At 44.0% G+C, this 11,460-nt stretch overlaps 1 pseudogene; it reads right to left on the bottom strand.

Annotated features, from left to right (window-relative positions):
• Nucleotides 1–4,240: 4,240 nt before the first annotated feature.
• LOC103635145 (uncharacterized) lies at nt 4,241–5,343 on the bottom strand (annotated as a pseudogene).
• Between the last annotated feature and the right edge of the window lie 6,117 nt (nt 5,344–11,460).

Genomic DNA, 11,460 nt, shown 5'->3' with positions numbered 1-11,460 from the left:
TTGAGTTAGTCAATTCATACCTAGGATCACATCTGTGTCCTGGCCTTTCAGCACTATCATATTGGTGGGGTAGGTATGCCCACCCAATTCTACTGTCACATGAAATGCTACTTCCTTTGTGCCTAACTTTCCCCCAGGAGATTTTACAATAACTCCCATATTTGTTTCTTGAATTGGAACATCATGATTCATAGTAAAAGTTCTACTAATGAATGTATGAGATGCACCAGTATCAAAAAGTACTTTAGCAAAATGATTGGGCAACAAAGAACGTACCCATCAGCACTGGATTCCCTTCTGGACTCACATCCACTTGAGTATAGAACACTCGCCCAGATTTCTTATTGTCCTTCCCTTTTGCACTGTTACCAGAAGTATTCTTGTTCTGATTTTGAGAATTGTTTCCTGCCAACCTCTGGAAATTGGAGTTATTTTGGTGGGAATAAGGACAATCTTTAATGAAATGTCCCGCTTTTCCACAATTGTAACAAGGATATTTTGTGCCAGTGGGATCATGCAAGAGGGGAACTTGGGTGTTTGCAGGTGGAAGTTGGTTTGGCCAGTTGGTGGGACGAATATAAGTGGGGTTCTTGAATGGATAGGTAGTTGAACGATAAGGAACATTTGTAGAACCAGCAGTCCTAATTACCACCTTCTGGCGCTTCACCGTCGACTGAGAAAACCCTGACCTAGAACCTTTCCATGCCTGCTTCACATTTTGATGTACTCGTGCCTTTTCTTCCACAGCTATGACCACACTTATTGCCCGATTGAAGGTAAGATCATAGCAAGTGGCCATCTTCTTTTTCAATTTTGAGTTGAGGCCTCTCATAAAGCAATCTCTTTTCTTGATATCCGTGTTTAAATGCTCAATAGCATACTGAGAAAGGTGATTAAATTTCCCAATATACTGCATCAAAGTATCTGCCCCTTGCCTAAGTCTCAGAAACTCCTCAAGCTTCATTTGTAAAACCCCGTCAGGAACATGATGAGTACGGAAAGCTTCTTTAAATTCAACCCAAGTAACCTGTTGATCTGGAGGTTGTATGGCAACAAAGTTGGACCACCAAGTGCTGGCAGCTCCACGAAGATATTGTGCAGCAAATAGAGACTTTTGTACCTTAGTGCACTGAATAAGGCCAAACTTCTGCTCAATCACATGCAGCCACTTAATTGCGTCAAGAGGCTCTTCTCCTTTAGCAAACACTGGCGGCCCAATCTCCATAAATTCCATATATGTTGCATTCCTTTGCTGATTCTAGGGAATATGAGGCCCACCCTGATTGTTTTGATGGTGAGCGATCTCATGTAAAACCCTAGCATTATTAGTACTGGTATTTACTAGGGCAGCAATGGCATCTGCCATTGTAGGTGGAACTGGTGGTGGTGGAGGGTTGATATCAGCTTCTACACCACCACGCGATGTGCCAGCCCCATCTGACCCACGAGTACGCATAGGCATCTAGAGTAAAACAAACTCATGAATAAACATCCATAACCATGAAATATATTACATAAAGTAGGTACATGAAGTTTTATTCATTACAGTACCAAAATTTACATAGCTTAATATCCTATGTCTACACTAGAGGTCACGACACCATACACATGTCACACTAACCCTCTGTATCACTAGCTATCTCAGAAGCATCACTACCTCCTGGAGACTCACCACCTGGTACAAACATAGGAGCGACTCCTTCCTCTAAGTCTGCGTTAGGCTCACCTCCATCAGCTAGCACCACACCTTCTTCTGCTTCTGCGGCTCCTGGCGCATCATTGGGGTGCAGCTGATAGTAAAGTTGGTGAACTTCTTCTTGCAACTCATTAAAGTAATCCTACAGATCATTATAGGCTAGAACCAAATCTTGAAAACGGCCCCTGAAGTGGTCCTCACGGGCAGAAGCTACCTCCCGAGATCGCATGGTTGCCGCTAGGCCTTCCTTCTGCTCTATCAATTCCTTCTAAAGCTGCTTCTTTTCTGCCAGCAACTCAAGAATATGGGTTGTCAAGACACTGCTCATTGAAGGACACATCTAGGCTCTGCTGCAGCTGCTCCACCTGCATCAGAGGTGTGCGACTGCTACTGCCTGCCTCCACTGCACGTGAAGCCATCTGATGCTTGGGCGCACCTCATGGTCCAACACGCATGCGGGGTGTCTGCTTAGGAGGAGCCATTCTAAATTTTTAAGGAATAAAGATGAAAGAAAAGATCAAAGGATTAGTAGGATTAGTAAGAATAATTTTTAAACCCACATATATTCTAGTAACCATTTAGCTTTAGGGGGAAATCTTTTATCAAAAGAGTGGATGTTATGATGCATGCTTTGTTTCCTATTCGCCTCTCAACTACTACCAACATATTTGGCTATCACGCTTTATGACGGTGGCAATCCTACTCACTCCGTAATTAACTAGTCGTAATCTTCTAAGGTTTTGTGAATATACCTGCAGAAAATTCTATTCCAGCCTAAGTTGTGGGTTAGTGGTTAGTATCTCAATCTAAGCCACCTATTAGTCCTTAACTTACTATAGGACTAACTGCACTTCTACTACCAGGCATGTAATCCTAGTTTAGATTTTTCCAAATATTTTCATTTAAACTCAATTTCATTTAAAGACATGTTCAGATAATTATTCTAATATTTGCAAAAATGTGTGAATGGTTCCGATACCAGCTGTCACAACGCAACCAAGTTATCGGGCCCACCACGTACACCAATCCTTGCCCTCAAGGCCTTGGATAGATATGTAAGTGAATCAGATAACTTACTCGGAGTGCCGAGTTTCGATGAACTCGTTCATTCTCAAGGACCATTCACCATAGTTGCAAGTATTACAATAATCCCACAAGAACATACACTTTAAATACATGAGTTGAGCGGAAGACTTTACAATAAGATAATATATTAACAGACTTTTAATGTATCCAAACCAAGTAGTAGGTATTATTATTACTAGTTGAGTGCTCGTGCATTGCAACGGGGACATATAATATCACAGTAACTTATATATAAAATGTGTGTATTATATGTCTCCGTTGCAACGCACGACAGCACGGGCGCTCACCTAGTGATCTACTTATGAATTATCATACTATAGGTATATATATTATATAATTCACTCTAATAATCTATGTTGTTTGTTTGCCTCTCAACTTATTTAAGCTAGATTATTTAATGTAGCCAGGTTTCAGGGCATGTTTGTTTCGTCTTTTTTTCAACTTCTAGCCACCAGAAACTGTTGTAGATTGCTAAACACTCAGCTTTTCGACCTGCTTTTGTGAGAGCCGCTTTGGTGAAAACCATCTGAAATCAACGTGATCACAGAATCGTCTGAGCCATCATGATAATAGGAATCTATTACTTCCTAGATACTAAACCATACGGACTCCTTCATACTCATCTACACATAGTTCCCCAGATTCTCTCCATAGCCAAATTATTCTTATAACTATCAGCCCTTAATTTTAGGATTGCATAGCAAGCGACACTATCTACTTATAGGCTAAGCTTAATCGCACAGATATTATAGAATTTAGTTCAACTGAAGCACTAAAAAATCAACATGAGCTAGCTAGACCGGCATCTGTATTTCAAAGAAGAATTTCTAATAGTCGTACGTACTATAACACCTTACAATGAACAAGTTGCACAGATAGAGACAAACCACATACACCTTCAAGTTTGAAGCAACACATGAGGATATGAAGCACATCAAAGGCCAGGACACGAAGCTCTCCTCCGTCCTCGAATCTCCATGCACATTGAATTGGAGCAAACAGCACCGCAACCACCAGTCAAGCATCCCACATTAGTGCCAGAGTGAACTTGGACGACACCAAAAGCCATCAAGGAACCTATTTTGGGCAACAACAAACAAACTATGCCACTGGCAAATACTTACAGATCCTGCTATCAGTCGAATCGACTCAGAAAAGATGGAGTCACATTTCACCTGGAGATAAAACTTGAGAGCACTTCCAGGATGTGTTCTATTTCTATATGCTGACAGACTGCTACAGAAGGCCAGAAATGAGAGAGACCAAAGACCATGGTCGGGCTCACACGAAAAAAACAGATCGGGTCTATAAACTCAAGCCCGGTAACCTGTCCACACACAAGGAGGCCGACACTGAACTGAGCCAATTGCAACCAGATAACAATAGATGACGTAGATATGCCTAATAAATCTTGCTTGATAATTACAAACCGGACCGATGAAAAATCTGACTGACAAATTAGCAAATAATTCAGGTGAACCACACCGTACAGATCTGATCAAAATGCATAGTACATCAATATGTGGCTTATCACACCATCACCATATCCCTAACTGTGGGAATTCGACCCACAATTGTTCCTTCTGAAAACAACACCTAGTACAGTATGTCTGATCTGATCTCTACAAGTTGAGGAGGAGGATCTTGCTAGCTTACCGATAATGATGCATATTTCAACTATAGAAACTGCAGTTATTGCAAGTGATGACGAAGACGATGAGGGGCTGGTGATCAGGGTTGGCTTGTAGTGCACCTCAGCAAAGAAGCGCTTGATTGTCTTGTTATTACTGCTGCTGCTGCTGCGGGGGCGAGCCCAGAAGTTGATATGGAACCATGCCTGGCCCCGGAATCCCACGCGGCTCTGCTTTAGGGGCTTCACATCATCGAACTCGCCACCCTGCAATGCATACTCCAATTAAGCTAGGTCATGTCCACGACATTGCAGTATAATGCAGATATTTGCGATCTAGTACTAAAGGGCAGACATACAGGGTGCCTGGCATTGTAGTGGGCGAGAGCCTGGAGAACCTAGGGAATTTTGAAGAAGTTGCACTGATCCCTGTGTATATGCATTTAGAAACCATCCAAATTCAAGCAGGCAATTAGGAGCAATCGATGGGTATACTACATTGTGCGTTCATGCCAATAATTCACCATATGATACATCACAATATATATAAAAACAAAGTTCTTATGTAATGCAATAATAAGACGGTATATGATAATTATTTCGGTAAATAAAATAAAATACTAAATGTATCGGTTCGGCCGAAATAACGCTAGATCTCTTTTTTGTTCCTCACCCAGATTGAAATTTTGGCAGAGAGAAATTGCACAGATGAATTCAAATTGAGAAATGAGGAGCTAGACGCCGACCGTACGTACCATTCCGAGAACGACGACGGACGGAGACGAGGAGCGTGCTTGTTATGTGGCTTCAAGATGCAGTCATGCCCGTGGGCTTTGTTTTGCAACCGTAGCTGCTCCTCGCGGGAAAGATCCGACAGCAGCTCCTCCAACGCCGGCACCACGAAATCCATTCCCATCGATCCCATCTTCATCACGTACCGTACCGAGATCAACGACGGACCGGGAGGAGAAGAGTGCTTGGTATGTCGCTTCCGGATGCGGTCACGCTCGCGGGATTAGTTCTGCAACCGTGGCTGCTCCTCGAGGGAAAGTTCCGGCAAAAGCTCCTCCAACGCCGGCGCTACGAATTCCATCGATATCATCTGCATTATCCTGATTCTCTTCGATCTCTCTCTTCCCCAACCGCAGCCGTAAGGGATGGGGTTTAGGGAGCTGAGCAGGGCGACATCGTTGGGGACAGAGCAGTAGCGTTGGGGAGAGGGCGGCGGCATGGGCGTCTGGAGGACGACGAAGAGCGGCGGGCAGTGCTTGCTCGGATTTGGGGGCCGAGGTGAGCGAAGAAACAGGTGGTTTGAGGTGGGGCGCCGATGGAGGGGCACGGATGGGGCACGACGCGTGGATGGGATCGCCGATGGCTGTCGGCGGGTGGGGGCGCGAATCACGGACGCAACAGCTAGGATTGCGTCCTCGACAGCTGACAAAGGAGCGGGATTGCGGAAAGATTGCGGAGGGCGCGCTGTTGATTGATGGAAGCACGGCGCCATGGATGGAAGCCGCGGCTGAGGCGCTGCTGTAGATGCGGGCGGTTGCCTGCGGGGCGGCTGCAGGTGGCAGAACGCGGCAGAACGCTCTGTGTGGATGCCTACACTGCTAACATATAGAGTAGTAGAGACATGCCTGAGGTAGAGTCAAGTGCTAACTTATTACAACAACCGGGAAGAAACCATCTTCCTGCGGCACACACATAATGATCATCAACAAAAGTAGAAACCTCGAGTATGAGTTTTAGCAAAACTCAAAGGTGTTAATAGTCTCTCCTGCAGCAACAATGGGAATAAAACCCTGAGTACGCAATTACTCAGCGATACTTACCCGACTAAAGAAAAGACTTTCAAGGGTATGCTATTTTGTCGAGAATCAAGGTAAAGCTTATCAAATTTCAAAGACTTAGTTTTGCAGAAAAGCTTACTAGTAATGGATCCTTATGCCAAAATTTTACTTCACAAGTTATGTTTCTTCCTGAATCTAGATTTGCCTAATCTAGATCATTCACTTATCCTACACTAGCTTCATTTTATCAACTTTAGTTTCACTTGTTATCTACGATGAGGGTCAAAGATCCAGTCTTCATATCCGAGAAGTTTGGCGATCCAAATAGATTAATACCAGCTGGGGATCTCCAACCACACGACATATGTAGCACTTAACCCTTGCATATGTCAACTTGCTCATGAGTTTCTAAAAACCAGAACGGGTCCTCGCCAACCGAAAGCTCAGTACCCCACCATCCAGCCTCTTGCCAGGTGGATACACGATGCTCTCGCCATCTCTCCACTACCATTGCGGGCCGGCCTTTCTGGTTTTGGTCCAGCCGAGGCTAAGCTTACCCATGATGAGGCATGTGGCCAGTTAAAGGGTCCTAGATCAGTAGGCCAACAATCATACGGTCCTTAAGCGACACAGATGGGTGACCTTTCCTGCTCAACGTCTGACCTCACATTAAAATATTTTCCGAAAACCTGGTACCTGTCAGAGGTACCCTACTGAAATGATGAAGTCATCAAAGCCTTTGATACCTTCATCATTCCAGCCCTTTTTTCTTTGTAAAAACATGATTCATAGATCAAACATTTTGTTCCTAATCTATGAGCATACTAAGCACATCTAGCTTTTCAAATCAGGTATCAAGGATGATAATCAATAATTCAAGGAAGTTATGTAGCAAAAGTTTAATCATTCAACTCCTACTACCTAATGCAGCATATAAGTGATAAAAGTTTTAAAACAACAAGGAGGTGGCAAATTCACCAGGGCTTGCCTTGATGAGGAGGAGAGTCAGGCTCTTCTACTAGGATGTTGCAGTTAGCAGCATACCCTATCGGGGCACCTTATGGAGGACCTTCAGAGACAACTTCAGTTGGAGCAGTTTTAGATGCAGGAGCAGACTCCTCTTCCACTTCAACTTTGAATTCTTCTTCCAGGTGCTCTACAAGTCAATTGGAAGTATATGAATGCTCATGTAATGATATGCCATGCAAACTCGCATTTAGCGAGAGGTGGAAAGCTCACATATTCTTAACTAAGGATATGACAATTACACTCATGTTTCTGGGTAGTATAGTTTTTGCCTAAAGGTATCAAATTAAGCTTACTTTAGAAAATCAGAGAACTATATAAGTTCTAGTTTGTCATTTGGCTATTTAACACTATGTAGAACTCAAGTTGGATCTAACCCTAAATCAATACCAAAGTTTAGGGTTTTGATTACTTATTCTTAGCTAGGCTCTAGCCCTTTGGGAAAATCAACTCCGAACAGGCTCAAATTTTATCCAGGAGCTATTCTAAGGGTATATAATCTTGCAACAATTTTTTATGATTTTTGGATGTAGGGTTTTATTTCAAAATTTCTAAAAGGCTTGATTTGAGCATCTTGAAAGGCTAAATAATCTCAGGCTCGGGGTAAAAAATCTTGAAATCTATTTTTATTAATTATTCTGTGTTTTTAGGAGTCTAGAAAAATTAGTATCATGATTTTATCGATTTTCTACTATTTTCTATAAATTTCTTAAGCTGACAGTAAAAAGAAAAAGAAAAATGATGAATAGTGTTGGGCCGATTCTGGCCCGAGTCAGCCCACGATAGAAGAAACACACGCGCGCCCGTGCCCGCGTTACAGATTTTCATGAGGGCCCCGAGGTATTCGAATAACCAGTAAAGAACCCCAGATACTATTCACGTGTCTCACTAACAGTTGCACATAGGCCCTCGGCTTCCCTTCTATTCACAAACTCCGGTCCACGGTCGAATCCCGACGAGCGCCGACCATCCGCCGCTTAGACCCATCGATGGCGACCATCTCCGATGAAACCGATCCTACAAATGTGATTCCCGAGACTTATTTCCTATTTCCCCTAAGTTAATCGACCTTAAACCATCTAGGGCTTCACTAGCCATGCTGACGGCAGATTGACGAGCTCCGGTGAGGTGTACCGAGGTTTCGAGTACGATAGGGTTCAATCCAAAGTCACTACGAGTACTAGTAATACATCAGACATACGATGCTCACCTAGGTTTGTTCGTATGAGCTACGGGTTGGCCGGTCGACATGGACACTTCCTTCAGCGGCATTCACCGAACGACACGGCGATGTTGTAGTTAATCCTGTGCGGTAGAGATCAAATGAGCAAGCGCATAAGCTTCACCATGATCTATAGACTACGAAACACGAGTTAAACAACTATGACTAACCTTAGGAAAGTCTGACCACGTGGTTGCACTGCTCGGCGGCGCTGGTGACCACCGATGAGGAAAAACCGGTGTTCTTGGCTATCGACGATGGAACAGCGGAAACAAAGGGTGGCTTGGGTGCCTCATGGAGAGGCGGGACTGAGCACATGCTCAATTTAAAGGGAGTCACCACGTCGGTGATCAATTTGATCGCTGACTCATGGTGGCGGCGATAGCCCGAGGAGCTCCACATTAGCCTCAACGGTGTCCACAGGCTAGTAACGTGGCGGACTTACTGCGAACCCTTTACGTCAGTTCAATACGCGAGCCTCCAACCAGCTACGTGGACGACCGGAGCATCCGGTGGCTGGCTACGGTGGTGGTGGATGAATCACGGTGAGGACACGTGGTGTCCGTGGCTAGAGCGGTAATTCGATCACCGAATCCGAGCCAGAGATCTTTTTACCACGCATTGATCCACATCTCGGCGGCACCAATCGTGGTGTGAGCTCAAATCATGGTAGCGGGACGTCGACGGCGAGCACACGGCACTTAATCTTGTTCAGTTCACTGTATCGGGGCGATGTTTGTTCAGCGCGCCTGACAGAGCGATTTGAGGAGCTCCTTTCTCAAATTTTTATGTGACAACTTGCTTATCCGACAACATTTAAGTTGTTGTCTGTCATGCCAGCTTCAATTTCGTTATAAGCTTCTTGCTCATACCTCCACTCGAGTAGTCGCAATTTGGTTCCGAACTTGATCTAATGCCACTGTCAGTCTAACCTTCAGACTAACACACGACTGACAGCCCAACTTCCAAGCCATTTTCCCCAATTTCTATACAACTCTAGGGCTTAATCACTTAATCAAACTTGGACTACTTTAATAGCTCTACAAATTTGTTTTAATGACCCATGACAAAATCTCCATAGATCAAGAGATACAGAGAGCTAAAGTCAGCACCAAATTACTGTTTTTCAGAGTTAAACATTTGGGTGCCTTTGGGACCTTTTTGCAATTTACTCTAATTTATTCCATAGTACATAGAAAGCTCCTAATACAAAAGTTGCCTAGTTTTTGTTACTCTACCATTTTGATTTATGCACTTTAGTCCAAAAGTGCATAGAAATTTGAGTCACCTCATAACACACTAATTAGGGTTTCTAGGACCCATATTAGGGTTTTAGTGTTCTAGGGTTTATGTGCCACTCAAACACTCCAAGTTTAGTCTCTTTTGAACATTTCCACAAATCTTTGAGTTCATACTCAAATTGCTTTCTCACACACCTACATACCTTTACTCCTTGGGTAAGCACCCTATCCTAGGGTTAAGAATCAATTCAAGTCATCACATCACAACTTGTTTTGAAATTTTTACCTAGTGGATGCACTCTAGGTGTATTATACATAGTGAAATGTTAGTGCAAATGATGTTATGACAAAGTTTTAGTTTTGGTAACACTAGAGGTGTTACAACATCACCCAAGATGACCAAGGACGAAGGCCTCAACAGAGAGAGCTTCGTCAAGAAAGTCCAATCAATGATGATGAATGGTATGATGACTTTCATTATGGTAACAGAGAGAGCCTCAGCAGAAATGCAGGCAACCCCATGGACACCATCTTACAAGCCACCGTAGCTTCCCATGTACTATGGGTATTCGGATCCAAAGTAGTTTCTCATGAGTTACGAAGCAACCATATCCTCATATGGTGGCAACACGGCTGTCATGGCCAAATCCTTTGTCATAGCAGTCAGGAGTGTAGCTCATACGTGGTATTCTTCCCTTCGTCTGGGAACGATCACATCATGGAAAAAGCTGAAGGACATGCTGGTAACTAGCTTTCAGGGTTTCCAAACGAAGTCAGTAACTTCCCAAGCCTTATTCTAGTGTATGCAAGACCATGAAGAGTACTTGTAGGCATATGTCCGAAGATTTCTGCGACTCAGAGCCTAGGCGCCAACGGTGAAAAATGAGATTGTCATCAAAGCTATGATGAAGGGGCTCTGACCACGACCAACAACGCAATATTTTCCTAGGAAGCCACCGCAAACTCTGGAAAAGTTCCTCTAGAAGATGGATGAGTACATCAGGGCTGGTAATGACTTTCGGCAGAGAAGGGAGGAGGCCTACATGTATTTTGAGATGACTAGGGGCTTCAGAGGAAGGCTCCACCCTAGGCATGTCAGAACTACCCAGAATCCCAGCTCAAGTGATGATAGGGCAAACCACACTCAAGGCAACCAACAAAGCTCCCAATCTTCAGGAATGCAACAAAGCTCTTACAGGCCACTAGCTCCAAGGGGCAAAGGAGGAAGAAGCTTCGGAGGAAGGTTCAGCTCCGAACCCAGGAGGTTGTTCTATTTATTCTATGGGGGAGGATAAGGGACATACAACAAGGACGTGCCAAGTCACGATCCAAAAGTAATAAGTGGTAGCTGAAGCCGAAGTACGACAAAATCAGCCAAAGTAGGTCCTGCACACTACTTCATGCTTTTCGCCATATATCTCTGAGTATGTGGGCAACTAGTAACCCACAACATCAGTTGCTTCGGCAAGTCATTCTCAAGCTGCATGGGCTCAGCTAGCACCACCACCACCTATGGCACCAACCTTGATTCACAATCAGCAACTAGAAGGGCATCGTCAAGCGCAGCAACATCGCAACATACGAGAGGAGTCCGAAGCTCGCACAGTCAACAACACTGTGCCCGAATCGAGACATATTCACTTAAGCAATATAGGGGCTCGACCAGAAAGCTTCCAAGTTCAATGTATTTTTTACTTTTCTATCCTTATATTTCCCCTCCAAAGGCAATATAAGAAGGTTCAACCTTCGGACTGTTGTAATAAATTTGT

This window comes from Zea mays, chromosome 8 (assembly GCF_902167145.1).
Source record: "Zea mays cultivar B73 chromosome 8, Zm-B73-REFERENCE-NAM-5.0, whole genome shotgun sequence".
In the NCBI taxonomy this organism is placed as follows: Eukaryota; Viridiplantae; Streptophyta; class Magnoliopsida; order Poales; family Poaceae; genus Zea; species Zea mays.
This window is presented reverse-complemented; position numbering and strand designations above follow the sequence as displayed.